Source organism: Felis catus, chromosome C2, assembly GCF_018350175.1.
Source record: "Felis catus isolate Fca126 chromosome C2, F.catus_Fca126_mat1.0, whole genome shotgun sequence".
NCBI lineage: Eukaryota > Metazoa > Chordata > Mammalia > Carnivora > Felidae > Felis > Felis catus.
Window position 1 is genome coordinate 79677884 of NC_058376.1, and position 19277 is coordinate 79697160.

The window sequence follows — 19277 nt, forward strand, 5'->3', positions numbered from 1 at the left end:
TGGAGTTGATGCGAGACTTGGGAAGTGGGAAGGGCTTCCCTTATTCCCCTTTGTCTCTCCTCTCCTCCTCTTCTTCTTACCCACTCAGCACCCCTTCGCCCCTCACACAGACTAATTTTGCTTGTTTTGTTTTTATGGAGGGATGGTACAAATGAGGCCCAGCCCCTTTCAGTTTTTCTATTCTTCTTCTTCTCGTCTAATTCAGGAAAAAAAATAACAAAAAATAAAAACGCTTTCATCGAAAGAACAGATGTCATCTGCTTTGGTCTTTTGTGGTGGTTTTATTTTATTTTATTTAAGAAAAAAATGCTCCTGCAGATGAGGCTCATTTAAACATAATGACGAGGCAACAAAAGCCATATCACAGAGGCGCTTCAGATTCGGTTTGACTCAAGGGAGGGAGAGCAGACAAGGAGATGTCCTGTCCACTTGGCTCCCCTCCACAGGGCCCCAGCAGCTGCATTTCAGATGCAAATGGAAGCCCAAGGGTGAGGGGCGGAGGAGGGGAGGGGGAGATGCCCAGGAAGCTGATGTGCAGGTGTCGAGGATTCCAGACATGGCTGCAACGGGCTCCACAAACACAGGGCTCACAGAGAGTGGGCTTGAGGGTGCTCGCTGGGAGGGCTCAAGTGGACCCGCAGCTGTGCTGGACATTCCTTTTCCTAGCCATCAATGGGCTCTGTATTGAAGCTATGAGAGCCAGCAAATGGCACGCTGAGAAAAAGGAAACGCTTTGGAAATGGAGCAAACATCAGGCTGCAGGGGCTTCCTCTTGCCCGTGCTCATCATTTAAACCCGCGTGCTTGCGTAGAATAGATATTTGATACACGACCCTGGCATCCTGAGGCTGGAAGGAATCCATGGAATTGTCACACTCGTCCCTCTCCTTCTATAGATGAGGAAACACGTGCAGGGTCTGAGTGCCTTGCCCCGGGTCACAGGGCATCCGAGTGAAACGCAGGCATTCTGGGGGTAGTGACATTCACCCAGCCCTCTCCGTGCTCGACGCAGTTCCGTATTTTTTGTGCGCATGACTTTACTTGATTTGCACCGCAGACCTATGAGAGAGTTTTCCTTATTTCCATGTTTAATCTGGAGAAACTGCGGCTTCAGTGAATTCAAAACTTGTCCTGAGTCAAAAGTCTTGGTCAGGATTTGAACCAGAAGTGGTGCTTTTTTTTCTTAACAGTTCATTTCTACCTCCTGGGAAAGTACTCTTTACTCTCAAACACGCACACACACACACACACACACACACCCCTATACATATGCAAATATTGTTTTTATTCCCATATATGTGAGTGCATGGACATGCATAAATATTAAAACTTCAAAACAAACATACGACTTCCACCATATAAGTATTAAGCTAAAACACTGTCAAATTCAGCTCTGGAACAGTGACAGTTAAGATTGGTGACAATCCCTTGTGCTGGGTCTGGCAGAGACTACGCACTCAGTAAATATCTGGATTTGAACAGTCCCCTTTTGTTTGAAAAGGCGATTTTCCTTAGAGGCAGAACCTAGTGTTTACCAATATTACTACTTGTGTGATTTTACATGTGTGCATTGAGTCTGTGTTTGTGAGGCACCTTCACATTCATTATTAGTTCATTGCATCGTGGTACTACCGATGTAAGGAAAGGAAATTAAGCAGGGCCACTAGTCCCATTTTATAGATGAGAAAGCTGAGGCTCGGGGAGGTAAAATAACGTTCCCAGGGAAAGCTGCAAGGTGAACGCCAGCACGCCGGCAGAGGTGTTTATTGAGGGGGAGGTGACGATGAAGGTCAGAAGATAGCCATCAGAATACAGGTGCACCTGTCTCCATCTGCTGAAAGTTGTGGTCCAATGTGTAAAACTCCAGATTTGCAGACAACCGAACACCCTGTGAGTATGTTAGTCTGTAGGTGGTACTGGAGGTGTGGGCATCATGGGGACGGTGACCTGGAGGAGGTGAGACCCCGTGGGTAGTTCTTTTGCACAGATGCGTCACCCTCTGTGCCTGCCCGAGGACTGTGACAATGCCTGTGTGAGTGCTCATGAACAAGCACCCGAGTGGGTGGACAATACCCACGAGTGTGCTAGGGACGCGGCCAGAGTCCCGGCTTGTGACAGCGTGGTCATGGGTTTCTGGGTCCCTATGTGGAGTACTGTCTTTGAGCAGTTCTGTGACTTCAGCCAGAGCTCCTGAGACCAGCCATTTTGCAGTGTGGGTGGACCCACAGTCCCACTCCTTCCTTGGGAAAAATAACTCAGCAAAATCTCCTACTACTGAGTGGGCCAACGGTGTGAGATGTATACTTGAGAGATGATGCAGTATGAAATCTGAGCCTGGTAGAATTGTAAGGTATCTGGTTCAGATACTTATTTTATGGATGGAAACACCGAGGATCACTGGACAAAAGTGGTTGTATTTATTACTCCATGTCTGCCTCTGATATTTCATTTATTCAAGAAACGTTTGTTGAGTGGGCATTCTGTGGAAGGACTCACCTCTGAGGATTTCCCAGTCTAGTGGAGACAGACACATACAAACAAGAAGTCACAATGCCAACAGGGGCTTAATATAAGTGACTATGTTTGGAGGGAGCTCACAGAAGGAGCTACCAGCTCATTTCTGGGTCTCTAAGAGGGCCACACATCAGAGATGACATTTGAGCCAAAAACATTTTGCCGAAGGCACAGAAGTGCTTACCGACAACATGTTCAAAGACCCAGAGGTCTTTTGTGTGTGAGACAGGAGTCAGGGCTGGCTGGAATCTAGGGTGTGTCTGTGTACAAAGGAGTTTTTAGGGTGGGGTCAGCAAGCAAAAACGGGGGGGTGCTGGATCATGAAGGGCCTTATATGCCAGACTCAGGAGTCTGGACTATTTCCTGCAGGAAGTGGAAAAGCACTGAAGGGTGGTAAGCAGGGTAATAAAGAGATTCGAAGGCTTAAACGTATCGTTCTGCAGATAGTTTGGAAAATGGACTGAAGAGAGACTGGAGGCAGGGAGACCAGTTGGAAGATGCCAGAAAGAGTCATAGTGAATGATGATGAAGGCCTGCAGTGGGGAAGGAAAAGAGGCAATGGATGTGAGAAATTCAGGACCTGGCAGGGACATGAGTATTGGAGCGATGAGGAGTGTGGCTGGAGGAGGGGCACAAGGTGTCTCAGCGCCTAGGCTGGCGAATGGGGAGAAGGGGGTACAGCCAAGCAGGAGAGGAGCTGAGGGAGGCAGAAGGGGACGCCATTACAGGTGGGGATGTACAGTTTCCAACTTGTTTTTTGTTCATTGCTTGGGGATGTGAAAGTGGTGGTGGAGGAAATCGTCTGGAGCCCAGGAGAGACACCGAGGTTGGAAGTCAGGTAGCTGTCAGGACTAGAACCTAAGCAGATTGATGTCAGTGAGATTGGAACACTATCTAAAAACCAAGGCATCCAGGGTGGTATTCGGAGGTGTCTTGGCACTAGGGCTGAAAGTCTCCAGAGGGCAGAAAGATGCCCGACATTTGCTCAGTAAGGTCCCCCTGGGGCAGCGGGGGGACCAATGGGGACAAGAGGAAGGGTCTCAGACTCTGGGTTCCAATCCTTTAACCACTGTTTCTTCCCAGGAGACAGAGGGAGGAGCGAGGCTGGCCAGTCTCAGTGACTCCCAGGAAGGAAGCAGGGGGTGGGGAGCAGTTCCAAGGTGCCAAGCTAATGCCGGATGTGTTAACATCCTCTCTCCATCACAACTGGGAGCAGCAGCAGCATCCGATCAACCTGACGCTCGTGAGGTTAAGCCGTTTCTCCAAGGTCACAGAGAAGGTATATCTGAATTATTCCAAAGGTTACACTATTTCTATACATTGCTCTGCTCTCTGTAGTGTCTTTGGCTGAAGATGGCATTAAAGTAACCTCACTGGCGAGTGCCTACTATGTGAAAGACGCTGTGCAAGAAGTGGCTAATAGAGATGATCCTCTCTCAGAAACTCAACATCTCATGTTGGAAACCCTTGATCTGTCATTTCTTCATCCACTATTATCCGAGTAGCACCTCTGAGCAGAGCCCGCATAGGGGCTGTGGAGACAGGCAGCTCAGGATCTCAGCCTGGCACCCTGTAACACTGATGACAGGATGCAGGGATGAAACAGTGGAATGGGTATTTCGTGTTCTATCAAGAGTTCAAGGAAGATTTCTCAGAGCTACTTTTAGGTTGACATTGACGGCTGAGCCAAGGGAGCTCAGGGGAGCTCAATGAAGGGGATCCAGCTCTGTAGGAACCGTAAGCACACTGTGGGAGCAAGTGCAAGAAACGGCAGGTATAAAGCGAGAGCAGCGTGGGTTGGCATGCGTTGGGTGGTTGTTGGGTCGTTGTGACAAGTTTTTGAAGCACTGCTAACAAGAGATGAATTACTGAAGACTTGGCTATTTCTATACTCTTCTGTTTTGACCCATCAGCTCTTTATTGCATTTGCCCCTTGTATTGCTTCCTTGGTACCAGATGCTGGGCTAAGCCTGTGAGGGTACAATGGAGAGTAAAATGTAGGATAGTGCCTGACATCAAGGTTAGAGACTCAGGTTAGATGGTCACAGTCCTATTGATGTTTGAAGAGTGTTAAAAATGAAAGGAAGATGGTGTGAGAGACCACAGAAGAGGGGGACATGTTTTGGGGGGGGGTGGTAGGGATGGACCTCACTGAAGAAATATCACTTATGCTGAATCTGAAAAAAATGAATAGAACAATTAGATTGTGTGTGGGCGGGGGGGGGGTGTTGAGGGCATGGGGGAGACACAGGTAGGGAGCAGGGAACGTTGTCCCAGAAGGAAGCATTAATAAAGAGAAGACAGATGTTCTAACAAGCATTCTAGCAAAATCACAGTGCAGGATGGTCTGGAAGCTGGTGGCAGCCGGTTGGTGTTCTTGAACCCACGCCCGTGCGCACACCCTGGGAAACGGCAGCTCAGCGTGGACTTGGGTCTTTCAGTGACTTCCACTTGTGAGTTCGCTCTGTGTAACTAAGACCTTTGTGTCTCAACATCTTCATCTGTGACGTGGGGGAGCGCACCCCTATGCACCTGTCAGAAGACTGATACTAACAAGAAATGGCAAAATATGAGTCATCTGAAGACATTCTCTCAAAAACTAACAGTTTGGAATTGATGTCAAAAGTGCGAAAGAGCTTTGGAGTGTTCATTACACACACAGAGACACACACACAGCCCAGGATTTAGCAGTGTCAGCCTCTAGTAGACGGCTGTGGGTTTCCATTCCCACATCTACCTATCTCTAAATGAAGAGGCGGGCTCTGAAATAGACACAGGGGACTGACACGAGCAGTGTGCTCCTTGGGGTGCCCCTGAAAAGAGAGAGAGCTGCCTTCATTTCCCTCACTTCTAGCCCCCTTTCTCTCCCTGAGCTACAAAGGGGCTTCAGTCTGGAGCCAAAGCACATCTGACACAAGAATCAATGTCTAAGTTGGAAGTAGAATCCAGATTTCCACGGCACTGAACTTTCCATGAGCTGATACCCTGGCAGAGTTCTCTGGTTTGCTGAACAAGAGGCCAAGAATGCTTTCGACTCTGTGACCTCCAGAGGTAAATTAGAAAATGTGTCTATGCTATGTGATAAGTTCCCGTCTTTGAGACCTTGAAGGACAGAACAGTCCCCAGAATGTCCGGGGGCATTTTGGCCTCTAGCCTCAGTTCTGCCACATATTGGCTGTGTGTCTGTGACTTTGGGCACAGTTCCTTCCCCAAGCTGAGGCCCAATTTCCTCACCTCCAAAACAAGGTGATTGGTCCAAGATTTCTGGGTCTTTGCAGCCTGACGTGCTGTGCCTGTAGGACTCAAAGCCCTCACAGGAAGACCCTGGGTCGTATTCAACCTGGTTTCGGATGACCCTTTGCCTGTGTTTGTTGTCTGGGAGGGCCCTCCCTCTTGCTGTTGTCCTATCACCTAACCCCAAGCTGCAAATAAGTTTTCTTCACGACGCATTCAGAACCAGCATTTCACGGCTGGCTTCTACGTGATTCCAAGATTTGCTGTTGACGAGGGCCCGGTGACTCTGAACTGATACCAAATTAAGTTTGATTTATAATACAGGCCGTGTAGTGATCAATCAGCGTAGGCCAAATGGAGGGTGATGGATAGCATGATCAGGAATTGCCAGGGTAGGGATGGGCAGATTGGTTTTCTCCAAACAACCAGCAATTAAAGCTTTCACCTTCACCCCCACTATCCAGTGCTCTCCTTCCCATCTCCTGACTGAACATGAATTTCCCTGAGAGGTCAAAGTTTGCCTGTTAAATGCGGTAAGTTTTTTAAAAATATATTTGCAACGGTATGTGTGCGCATGTGTATATTCTGTGATTTGGGTGCTGCGTATTCCTTGATTTTGATGCATCTTCGATTCCTGGGATTCGTGAAGATCAAGAAAGGAAAGTGGCAAAGCCTGAATGCCATAGGAAATTCTAGACTGGGGAGCTTTCTAAACTCTCCTCTAGGAAGGACATTTGGAAAATAAGAAAATAGACTTCATTCTCCCAACTTGAGTCATGGCCACCCCCAACTCCTATCATTTTCTTTGGGTGAGGATGATAACCCTGGGAGGTGGGTAGGCCTGGATGAGAGAGTCACAGAAAGTCACCGAGCCAGTGAGTTTTGGCGCTTAAACTCAGCCGCCGTCTTAAAAAAAAAAAAAAAAAAAAGAGTAATATGCAATTACCCAAGTCTCTCATGATGCTCATATGAATCCAGTTTTGTGGAGGAGGAAACAGAGGTTCCAGAGCTAATCTCCAGGTTCTCTGGGCTGTGATTTGGCCTGGCTCTACTGAGGGCTTGGGCACAGTCCCATCACATGGTGGGGTTTCATTTTGCTCCATTATGAGCGTTACCGCTCTGGTGAGACCGTTTTAGTCACGGCTTGCACGACTGTCATTCTCTGTCCCTTTGAAAACTCATTTCATGGTCCAGTAGAGCAGAGTTTCCTCCAATAGCACTCTGACTTGGTGGCTTCAAAGTGTGGTGCCCGCCCCCCGGCTGGGTTTGGGGCAGTAATGCTTAACAATCTGGTAGTTAAATTAGAAACAACAATAACATGACCAGCAGGTTTGGTCAGATACCCTGACGATCCCCAACCCTCACGCTGTAAGTGGAATAGGTGAAAAGGGATGGATAGGTTTGTGATTCTTCTATAGGGTTCCTGCCTTGTCTTCTACAGCCAGACAGAACAAGAAAACTCACTTAGCCATGGACCAAAGTACAACGTTATGATTCGGAAAGCTTGCGCTTTGTAGACCACCTCTCAAGGCTCAGTGCTAACAGGCTAGACATAAACTGGAACAATTAATTCTAAAATTATCCCAAAGGCAAACCTTTTTTCCAAAGGTCCAGGTTGGTTTCATGTCTGGAGTATGTGCTCAGTTTTTTCTTTCAAACAACGAAATTATATATCCTGCTCTGGCCTCTGGGACTCCTGGGTCCCCAGAAATGGAGCGTCCTAACTCGTGTCTGTCCCCTTTCCAGGGTAGCTCTTGCGTGAGTGTCCCACTGTGATGAGGCAGTGGACTTGCAGAGTTCAGTACCCTCAGATGCTCCAACCGTAGCAGCCCGGTTCCCGGTTCACCTCAGGACAATGCAAACTGAGCTATGCATTTACTGTAATTCTAATCAGATGACTCTATAATTGGAAGAACACCAGTGGCATTCTGTCTTTGGAGTCTTCTCCATTAAGTGACTGAACGAGGGCCAGGGGACCTTTGTTTGTCCCAAATGCGGTCCTGATAGAGACTTTGGGATCTGGGTACTACGTTCTATTCTGTAATAGGACCAAGTTCTTTCTTCTTCCTTGGTAAGACGCTAAATCAGTCTGGAATTGGCACATCAGGTGTAGAGAGGTCATTTCCCCTCTACCTCAGTAAATTCTGGGCAATTGCCCTTCTAACAGTAAGGAAATAAACAAAGTATGTGTGCATTTTGGCGGGGGGGTAGGGGGAGAGTCTGTGTAAATGCTTGATGATAGTGACTGAATATTTTAGCTAAACACTTCCAAGTCTAGATCCTAATCATATGTGGTAATGGTTGTCTAAATAACAAGAATGATAATGTGAATTTCTTAATCGTGCGGAACACCTCAATTACAGACAGAAAGAAACATTAAGGATAAAGGTCTTGAGGAATCCGTTTATGGTAGAAACTTTGCAAAGTATTGCGTGGCTTTGGGAGATATAGACATGAATCAGACCAGACCCTGACCGTGAAGGGCACACAATTTCGAGAGGAATTGTGCTCATAAAAATTATAATCCAAGATGGAAAGTGCGTGGCCTGGGGTACTGGCATTCAGAAAGAGGAACAATCACTCCCTGGTAGGAAGATCGGGCTTGGCTTCTTGGAAGAGGTGGATGTTGAGCCAGACTTCAAAGAACGGGAAGGATTTGGTTTAGGGGAACACCAGAGGAAGAGATCATTGCAGGAGCCAAGGTGAGAGGGGGAAGTGTGGGAATGTGTGGACTGGTGAGTGTTGTCTTTAGGCAGCCAGGATAAGTAAGGACTTCACCCCTGGGGTCAGTGATCTGGGTCACGCTCTCTACATCAGTGTTTCTCAACCTTTGCATGCAGACCTCTGGGGATCTTATCAGAATATAGTTTCTGATACAGTGAGTCGGGGGTGGGAGCCTGAAATGATGCATTTCTAATAAACTGAGGTGATGGTAACACTGCTGATTTCTGGACCACTCCAAACAATGCGGAATTGTTGAGGATTTTAAGCAGTAAGGAAGGAGCTCCTGCTATACCCAGCCTTACATTCCCTTTGACATTCTGAGGTTGCACACACACACACACACACACACACACGTACGGCAAGCAGGACTCATGTGAGCCTTTGCTTGTATCATCCTTTCCTCAGTTGTACTGACTCAAATAAAAATCCAGGTAGAAGGTGAAAGTGGACAAGGGACAGAAAGATACTAAAGACCTGGCTTCTAGAAACCAGATACGGCACAAACCACAATGTAAATGCCGTTTTGGTTTCACAAATGGTTTCTCCCCCTGAGCTGTTTATTGAAGGGCAGAAGCGAGCCGATGAGTGCCTTTATATTTGAAAGTGATTTAAATAGTGGCCCTCTGGCTCGGTCACGAATAGAATTTTATAATTAAACGATAATACTTTAAGCGTACTACAGAGAAAGAATCAGAATTAGAGTCAACAGATCTGAACTTAAGTCCTTCAACCTCTCTGGGCTTCACGCAAACCCCCTTATCTAGAACACAGAAGAATAATCCTTTCTCTGGTTGGCTCTCAGTTCTTCATAAAAATCAAATGAGGTAATGGGTAGGAAAGTGCTCTGTAGACTGAGTGCCCCCCAGGTGAAGCGTCTTGCAGGTGTAATGGCCCATCTCTTATTCCTACAGATGGGGACAGTAGTCTTTTCTCTGCTGCTGCGAGTTGCTGGCAGAATGACTTAGCAGCTGTGGGGAGGGGCCTGTGATGGCCTCAGTGGCAAGGCCCCAGGTAACGTGGCCTGAGAGGTCCTCCTGCGGAGTTTGCTGCATCGTCAGAGCAGGATGCACCTGCTGTAAGGTCAGGCTTGCCCTTGCATCTGGCTGTGTAGTTTCCTGAGATCTCTGGGGAAGTGTTATCAACAGCAATATTGGTGTGCAAAGCATCCTCTGGGAGTGACTTCTGGGACCGGACTCAGGTGCCCACGAGCTCTTTCCTGAGTGGTGTCCTGTGTTCTCTGCAGCTTAATGAAGGTTTTTCTGGCCCCATCCCCCGGGCCAGTAACACAAGTAGGTAGGGATATTTGTTAGCTATGGGTAGAGACAAGAGCATCAGCGCTCTAAGGGTTAACAGAAAACAGGTGAGAAGGGGCTCTTTAGCAAGATAGGGAGGAGGGCTAACAGGTAGCATTCAGGGTGTGTGGGAAGGACAACTCCTGGAGCCAGGAGATAACTCCTGTGAGTCAGACCTGCAAAATCAATAACCGGGATCAGAAAGCTCACCTTTAGGGAAGGTTTTACTGCATTTCATATGTGATAGAACTGGGTGTTCTTAAAATAACACATTAGAAATAACTGTTGGGGATAGAGTTCAATCCCCTCGGTTTGCACATGAGGAAACTAAGGTATTTGGCAGGAGCTTGCCCTGGTTACTCTGAGTGAATTGAAGACCTCAGGTGAACGCCAACTCTCTTGACTCGCTATTGCTGTTGGAAAAGGGCCATCCTTTTTGCCTCTCCTGGCCTCAGTTTCCTCTTTTGGAAAATGAGGGGACTGAAAGAGCTGTTTTCTCCTTCCTCTCCTCTCCTGGCTCGAATATTCAATGAGTCCCAGGGACCCAGGCTTCCTTCTCAGCCAAGAACCCCTCCCCATCCTGGCCATGCTCCTGGGAATCATACCCTCCCCCTCAAATTCCCCAGGGAATCTGCAATAATGCTCAGTCCCTGCTCCCACACTCACTTTCACAAGAGGAAATCAATAGATTCTTCAAGCGGTTGGACCACAGGATGATGCCTGGGCCCATTTTGTCAACCAGGTGGCTCTAGTGAGGGAAGTTGTATGAGTCATTGTCGGCCAGAAATGTAAATCTGGCCTGAGGCTTCCCTTGCAGCAAAATTTAGGTCATTAATAATAGTGAACGTCTGTACAGCACGTTACAGTTACAGCACACTTTACATACCTCATTTGTTTGTCACAGCTCTTCAAAGATGGAAGTGTTATTGTTATGCCCGTTTCACCGATGAGGAAAATAGACCCTGGAAGTATGGTAACTTGCCCAAGGTGGCAGGAAGTGTGCGAGTGGCAGACCTGGCATGTAGTTAAGACTTTGGACTTTACGACCCACACTCGATGCACTACATCTCTTTGTATCAGGCTTCCTGTTGCCTCCCCGGCTTCCTTGGAGATCAACAAAAGCCAGGAAGGTCAGCCTGCTCAGAGTCATTCACATGGAGATCCCTTTCTGAATAAGGGATAGTTGCAGCATCAGTGTGGGTATGACAATCCCATTGAGTGGTCTGAGAACAGACCTATGGAGCCGAGAGCCATGCCGTCTCTACCCTCGCCTCTTTCACCTTCTTTTCCTCACAGTAAAGCCCAAGCCTCCTGATTCCCAGACCGGGGCCTCCCCCAACCCCAGTGTGGCAAAATAGGAAACATAATTCAAACATGTAAAACGAACTGATGAGGACTGTAACAAACACCCGTTATGGTAAACTTTCCTGACGTCAGCCAAAAAATTCCAATTCTTCCCACTTCCGGGTTCGTTGTGGGATTATACTTCCTGGCCCCCCTTGGGCAGGGCAGGACCACGTAACTAGTCCTGGCCAATTAGTTGTGAGAGGAGGCGACTTGGGCTACGTCCAGGCTGGACCATGCAATTGCTCTTTGTTTCCCTCTGGTACAGCCAATAGCAAGGAGGTCGTGGCCACTCTCAGTCTCGATCCCTGAGTGGCAACAGTAAACAGAACCCCTCTGCCAAGCCACCATCTACGAGGGAAAAAAGAAACTTTGTTTCAGGTCACGGAGGTTCAGGACTTTTGTTACTGAGGCAAGACCGAACCTATCCTGACCTTTACAATCATATTCCCATCACCCTGACTTTTAAGAATTCTAACATTTCCTTACACGGTCAGCTTGCTAAAGGAACAAACATTATCAAAGACAACGGAGTCCTTTTGGAGATCATCTTTCCCCAGGCCTTTTCCTTTTCCCCGCCCAGAGCAACTACCACTCCAAAGATGGTATATCTGTGTCCTGTCCATGGCTGGTACGTAAGTATGTGGCCAAGACAATAGAGAGTACGGTTTCGCATCTCATATTTGCGTAAGCGGCACAATACCGATTTATTCTGCAAATTACTTTTTTCACTCAGTATTATTATTTTAGATATAATTGTATTGGTACGTTGGTTTCATTCCATTCACTTTAGCTTCCATATCATATTCCTTTTTTATGAATGGGTTACAATATATTGGGCATTTCTCTACTAATGGAGCTTTAAAGTTCTTTTCTCGCCTGTAAACAATGATGCAGTGAACATCCTTGTGTAAAGTTCTTTGCATACAGACAGTTTCTCTCAGTTGTACATCTGAGAGTGGAATACCTGTGAGATAAGATATAGGTAGTCTCAAATTTGGTGGATATTAACCAAATTTCTCTCCAGTTCTATCATCAGTGCGTTTGTGCTTTGCTGTTGTTTCATATTCTTCATATAAACACTTCGCATCATCAGACTTCAAAAATTTTGGCCAATGTGATGGGTGTGAAATGGCATCTCTTAATTTTCAGACTTGCATTTCTTTGATTATTAGCGAAGTCGAACATCTTTCCGTGCCCTAAGGATCGTTTCCTTTTCTGCCATGTGCGTGTTCATCAAGGCTGCCAATTTATTTCTGTTGTCCTTCCTTCTTATGGATGTGCAGGGGCCTCCTCCTTCCCCTATATTCTGGGTGTTAATCTTTTGCCGGTTACATAAGTTGTAAGTGTTAATTTTGTTCATTGCTCAGTTCTCATTCTCTTGCAAACCACTGGCTGCCTGCTTTTGCACACGCTTGATTTTTGAGATCACAGCAATTCCATGGTGAAAATGGCTTGGAGGTGTATTTTGAAAAGCTTATGTGAATGAATGTTCCCTGACTCTGAATTCTCTGTAGTAGGCTAAGGAATGTGTGTGTGAAGGGCCTATTTTGCTTACTCAGGGATCTCATTTGCTAATATAATTGTGTGGTGAAAGCAGAAGAATCCGGTGTAAGTGGAAAAAACCTTAGTCACCAAGAGTTGTTTGGGTGGCTCAGAGTTAAATATCAGGGTTGACTGGTTGCCCACTGCCATGATGAATCCTAGCATGATTTACCTGGCTGTTTTGACATTTTGTAGACCCAACGTATGAAGAAGGGCATTTTAGAGAAGTTTCAAGCTCGCGTGGTCTTTTCTCCCCCCCGCCCCACACACACCTCAGAGAGTCTACACAGGGGTGTACTCATTGGAAGGCTGGACGCACTCATCAGAAGGTAGAGCGAAGCAGCATCTTGGGTTCCAGTGCAGCTTTCCAAAGGGGAGAGTCCCTTTAAAGCTTTGTTTATCTCTTGGTGCCTCGGCTAACCCCAGGAGAAAAACCGTAGCTCAGGACAGGAAGCTCAGAGAACCCAAAAGGATGACTACACAGCTCAGGACTATTTAAGTCTGCCTCTTACATGTCCTTCCATGCTATCCCCAGGAGGCTGGGCTGTGTTGGTGCTCTAAAAGCAGCCTAAATATACCATCACTCCCTAGGAAACCAATGGGTATGGCGGAGACCTAGCTCTGGGATCAATTATGTTGGTAAAACTACAAATACAAGGATGAGCCAGAAGTGCTGCGGCTTAGGAACTACTTGCTGAAAAAAGACTTGATGTTCCCTAGTAGAACCCCATGGACCCAGGGGAGGTGGCCCGGGCTGTCTGGTCGACTAGCCAGAGAGCTGGGCCTGAGTGGCCGGACACACCTTCCGTTCCAGTTGACTCACTTGAGTGGCAAATTCTTCTCTCCCTCACAGTCCTCTCATCTTCAAAGGGAATTCATTAAGCCCCACAATGCCACCGGCACTTGGCCAGGTGTTGTACTGGCCCATTAGGTGGACACAGGCCACAGCCTCGGGGAGCGTGCCAAATGAGGTGGAGGGTGGCAGCTGAGAGCTGTTGACATCCCCCAAGATTAGGCTGAAGCACTTTCTATAAACCCTCCAGCGGTTTCAAACCCTGTGTGCGTGGCTCTTAGAACACGTTATATTCTTCCTGCGGCCCCTCGCTTTAGCTCGCTCTGTTCCCTCTGCCCAGGATACTCTTCCACTCAATGCACTCAAATACCAACTCCTGGGTGGGGCCTTCTCTGGCAGAACGGACCGCTCTGAACTCTGTGTCCCCATTGCACTCTGGATCATTGTTAATATCACACATATCATTTTTGTACCAGAGTCAGCTGCGTAATGCTCATCTCCCCTAATGGACTCAATTTCTTGGAAGTGGATACTCTGGCTTATTCATCCTTGTTTCCCTAGAAAAAAATTAGCAGGTCGTCATAAATGTGTTTTGGATTAAATGCATCAAGGGACACAACTCATGCTGCCATCTGGTTCTACCCCGTAGTATGACTGGAAGCAGGCCCCAGCTCTCTGAGTCTTACTTTCCTTCTCTGTAAAATGGGTGAGAGGAGGATAAATTAGAAAAGTGGCCTCTCAGAGGTTTTCTGGCTTTATTGTCTATGATTTTTAGACTCTGGTCTCCTAGTGGAAAACTGACAGTTCCTCATAACTCTGCAAAAACCGGGGTGATATTTTCATTTATATGTGTTTAAGGGACTAGCGTGTCTTCCCCACCTCTCAGCTGTCATGGTTTCAACATGTGTGTTATTTAGCATCTTACAAATTCTCTGACTCAAGTTTCAAAAGGTTTATGGGATTGATTGATTGTAGGAAGCATATAACTTGTATCTCCCTTGCCGACTACAATTGTTGAAGTAATTGGTTCTTTAAAAGGAATTTCTGGCTGTATTTTCTAACGACCGTTGTCCGCCTGGGTGTATGTGGAAAGGGGTCACTGTGTGGCTGTGTATGTCGCTGCAGTGTCTCTCGTATCACTAACCTAGCCACGTTGTGTGTGCCCAGCTCAGTAGCACCTGACCCCCGAGTGCTACCCACTTCCCATGCCACCTCTCTGCCCCTTGAGTTATAGTTTTGGAGCTTCCTGCACGGATGGGACTCAGTACTCCTCATATCCCTATTTACCAGGTGCTAATAATGCACAGTTATGATCTTCATAAGCAGCCTATGAGCTGAGGAAGGACAGAGGTTATTATTGACTCATGTTGCAGACAGAACTGAGATTCAAAGAGATGAAGTGACTTGCCTAAGGCCACATGGCTAAGAAGACCTTCTGAGCCTGGCCTAGTGAGACCTATTGATTTTCCACTGTCCTAATTTTCATCGACTCCTCTGAAGATTGTTCCGATTGCTCCCGGGTTGCCTGACTGCTCTGAGCCCTGTTCCCTGGAGAAACCAGAGGCAGGTGATTCTTTTTTATTTTATTTTTTTATATGGCTCCAGGCTCTGAGCCGTCAGCACAGAGCCCGATGCGGGGCTTGAACTCACCAACCGCGAGATCATGACCTAAATGGAAGTCGGACGCTTAACCGACTGAGCCACCCAGGCGCCCCAGAGGCAGGTGATTCTATCCGAAGGAAAGAAGGGGTCCTCACCCACTACTAATGGCGTGGGACCAAGCGGCCGCACTCGTTAGTGAAGAGGGAATTCAAATTAGCTAGAACTGTCCATTTGGGGGTTTCTGTCATTAGCATCTTACTATGCCAGTGAATGAGGTGTTGCAGCCTGAAGCGGGGCCTCGCTCTGAAAGCTGCAGAGGACCCACGGTGGGGAAGCATCCCAAGAGCACTGGGTCTTAGTGCTGATTGCTACAACTCCTGCTCAGAGGGAACACTACTTACTAATGCGCCTCTCCGAGACTCAGCATTGGTAGCTATGAAGCGGAGACAAGAAACCTTCCCCAGTTGACCTTGGGGGTGACATACTGTGCTGGGGGCAGCGGTGCTCCAGAAGCTGAATGTTCTGGGTGAAAATCAGAGAGCATCACGTTTGGTCTTGTTATTATACTTTCTTAACTATGAAAGGTCTCAGTGGAGGGAAGTAAGCCCAGCCCGGCGTTCTTTTCCTAAAAGTGGCTCCAAGAAACATTAGGCAAGAGGACACATAGCTGTTAAAGTGTGAATAACCACAGTTCCTGCCCTACCTGCCTGTCAGAACACTGAAAGGGATTAAGTTAGATAGTGATGTAAGAGCATTTAGAAAATACAACAGTTGCTCGTATTGTGACATATTCTTTTCCCTCAAAGGCTAAAGGTAGCCCTTAATAACCTGAAAGGACTTCTGTCCAAACCCTCTATGATGAATTTACGCTGTAGCCCTGCCTCATGTTGGGAGTAAATGGTGCCGCTCAGCTGAGCGGGTGGAAAGGGCTGGTCACATTTTGCTCCTCATACCTTTTGGATTCTCTTTTTGAATCAATGGCTCTAGCTTTCTGTAATGACCTGTAAGCTTCTGGCCCCCTTGGCTCTAACTGGTCCCAGAGGATCAATTCCCTTTCTGAAGAGGGCTGCTTTTGTTTTTGTTTTCTCTCTTGTACCCCGGGGAAAAATAGTTACTCTCATAGACTGTAAAGAAAAACTCCTTCTCAGGAGTTTAAAACATGTTCGAGGTGGGTAGGGCCCAACCTCAGTGAAAACATACTTTCTATTTCCAAACGGAGGCAGAGGCAACTTCTAATATGGGACATACACTAAGGATGTCATATTGTAAATAAAAACCTAAAGCCCTGAAAATGGTAAGAAAGAAAATATGTTAATTATAGGACTTAGTAGAGTTATTGCAATTGAGCGTTACATATAACTCTGAGCTTCCTGGTAGGCAAGGCGAAAAAAGGTAAACGTGATGACTGACATAATTTTCCTTTTCTGATTGAAGGAGGTGTCCTGATTGTTGGAATTATTTTCTGGCACCAGTTTTGAAAAGGAATTTAATACTGGGTAATCCTCAGGGATGATGAACATGTCTATAGCAAGAGTTTTACATCTAATGCAGGAAAGTTCTGACATTTCCATCTCGTTTCCCTTGTTGAACTCCAGGCTCATAATAACTACTGATAAAATTTCTTTACCTACCTATTCCAAAGCCACCTGAACATATTCCAGACTGAACTTGTTAACTTCTTTCTGAAATTAGTTCATCCCTCTGTATTCATTATCTCTGTTAAAGCATCACATATACAAGCTGCCCTTGCCAGACAAATGTCAGCTTGTTTAGATGACTCGTCCCCCAACCTCCAGCCTATATGCCTAGGCAATCATGGGGACTCTGTGTCTTTGATTTTCTTTAAATGCCTCCTCTCCTTTCCACTTCCAACGCCATTACCTTGGGCCAAAGCTGCCCCGTTTCTCACCTGGGCTACTGCAATGGCTCCTTAACTTGCCTTCTTATTACTCCAACCCGTTCTTCATACTGCCTGTCTAGAGACTGATCTATAAGAAATGCAAACCTAGTCTTTCTCAAAACCTTGCCAAGGCTGCACCTTGTCTTCAAGGTGAAGTCTAAACTCCTGACATGGCCGATGAGGCTCTTCACGTGCTCACTTCCCAGCCCCAGCTGCTGCCACACCTCATATAGTCTCTAACACAAGACACTTGTTCTCTCAGGACACCCCCCTGCTCACGTCTCTGTGCTTTGCACAAGCAATTCCTTCTTCCTAGAAATCCCCCTTTCTTTGGAAGCCTGGTGTCCTCCATTCTGGCAAGTTTTTCTGATCTCCTTTCAATGCTCACCACAATTCGGTTCTGCTTCCCCTGTATCCCTCAGTACCTGGAGTATCTCACTTATACTTACCGTGTGCTGCTGTGACTGCTTAGTTTCTGAATTCTCCAAGAATATCAACTCCTTTAAGACAGAAATGCAATCCCACGCATCCTACATTTCCAGCTCTGTGCACGTGCCTGACATAGATGGAGTCTGATGAGTTTTTGTTGACCCAATAGGTGGAGGGAAAAAAATAGAATGCTGAGGTTGAATCTAGGGTGTGTTGACTAGTGACACAGGGATCAATGGACTTTTCCTTTAAGATATCTGGAGTGGGTAGACAGACTGTGTTTTAGATAAATCTCTCTGAGATCATCTCTCCGCGCTAAGCTTTGGTAGGAGCTGGAGGCAGACAATGAATGCTTTCGCTGTTGCAAAGCCCTCAGCGGACCACCTACTGTGTGCCTGACCAGCGTACCTTGATCCCCCGGGGCGTGTGTGGGTGGATGGGGACAGTGATATTATATTAAGGGAAGGAAGAAGCCCAACCAAGAAATGGGTCTCTTGCACAACCATGGTTTCCTTTAAGAGGTATTGCTTTCTATCAAGCACCTGGCACCCCATCCATGGAGAACCCTTTCTTTGCTTCCCTCCATCAAGTTTCCCATCATAGAGTTTTTGTCCGGTGCATCTGATTTAACTGGCACTTGTTTAAAATGCATATTCCTCAGTTTTCCCCCTGCCGTCACCCCGAAAACACCCTGCCTCAAAGATGGTCTAAGTTGGCTGGGGAAATTTTTCCAGCAGTCCCCATTGCCTAGCTCTTTCGTGGTACTGTTACAGCTCTACATGCGCAGAACTTGGGCTCAGTCTTGCTTTTAACCTCCACGTGCTGTTTGATGTGGAGCTTTGTGGGCACAAGCAGTTTCCAATGCTCCTGGGCCTGGTACAATAGAGCTGAGCTACCCCACAGACCCCTGGGGGGGCATTCTCGTGCCACACAGGCCCCACCTGAGAGTGACTCTTCTTGGCAGGGACACTGGAGGGTGTCTAGGTGGAGGGTGCTCGTTCCGGTGCAGGATCTGGCCAGCACAGCATAGGTTGATAATTATTAGGAAAGGTAACGTCTCGCAATCACTGTTTGAAATAAATAATAATAATCCATGGCCAAATAGGATTTTGCGGTTCTCAAAGCTCTCAGATTTGCATGATTTCCTGTGACCTCACAATAGTCCTGTGATGCAGAAACTGAGACTCAGAGAGGGCAGTGAGGTGACCTGTTATGTCCAAGGTCACACAGATGGGCTTGCTACCGCTGGGTCTCAGGTTTTCTGGCTCCATTCATGCTATGTTCCATTCCAGCGTGCCTGCTGATCTCTTACGTTATCAGATTTGAAAGTTGAGGAACATTGCTAAGAATGATAGCACTATATTTGAGAGCTCAACAGTGTCCATCAAGAGATTCGCAGTTATGATTTGCTCTAAAAATGCCAAATACAAAAATAAGAATTTCCATTTTTTGGATGATTGGAGGAGGAGACACTGTGGCTCTGTTAAAACGCTAGCCCCATGTGTCAAGAAGGCTTCTGAAGTTCATCCTCCTCCTCTAAGCTGTCAGCAAAGTTTCCGTGGTGTGCCGCAGCTGGCTTGTCCCCACTAGTGAAAGCCAATCGTGAGCAACTTTTTTTTTTACTTCATGGTTTAGTGATGTCACATTGCTAGCTTGAAATCAGCCATGGTGCAAGAATGTACCCCATGGAAATCAGCAAATGCTACAATTCAGGGCTTTTCCATCCCAGGGAACCAGGCATTAAACATTTACCAGCACGTCGCTGCTCACAGCTACCAGGGACTGACTCAAACTAGAAGTTCGAAAGTTCTCCTCTGTCATCTGCATGGGACCATCTTCAGTGTTGATTTTTCTTCTAACCACAAGTCATACCCCATTCATGGGATCATGCCATTCCTTAA

General features: G+C 46.9%; 1 long non-coding RNA gene across 2 annotated transcripts; it reads right to left on the minus strand.

The window, feature by feature from the left end:
* Positions 1-11793: 11793 nt before the first annotated feature.
* On the minus strand, positions 11794-18950 carry LOC109503522. 2 transcript variants are annotated; one of them, XR_006585170.1, is made up of 4 exons: positions 18318-18950; positions 17397-17503; positions 15449-15569; positions 11794-14002 (listed from the first exon to the last, which is right to left on the minus strand). It is a non-coding gene; the product is annotated as an uncharacterized LOC109503522 (long non-coding RNA). The 2 variants fall into 2 exon arrangements; XR_006585169.1 differs by having other exon boundaries at positions 17397-18950.
* Positions 18951-19277: the final 327 nt, after the last annotated feature.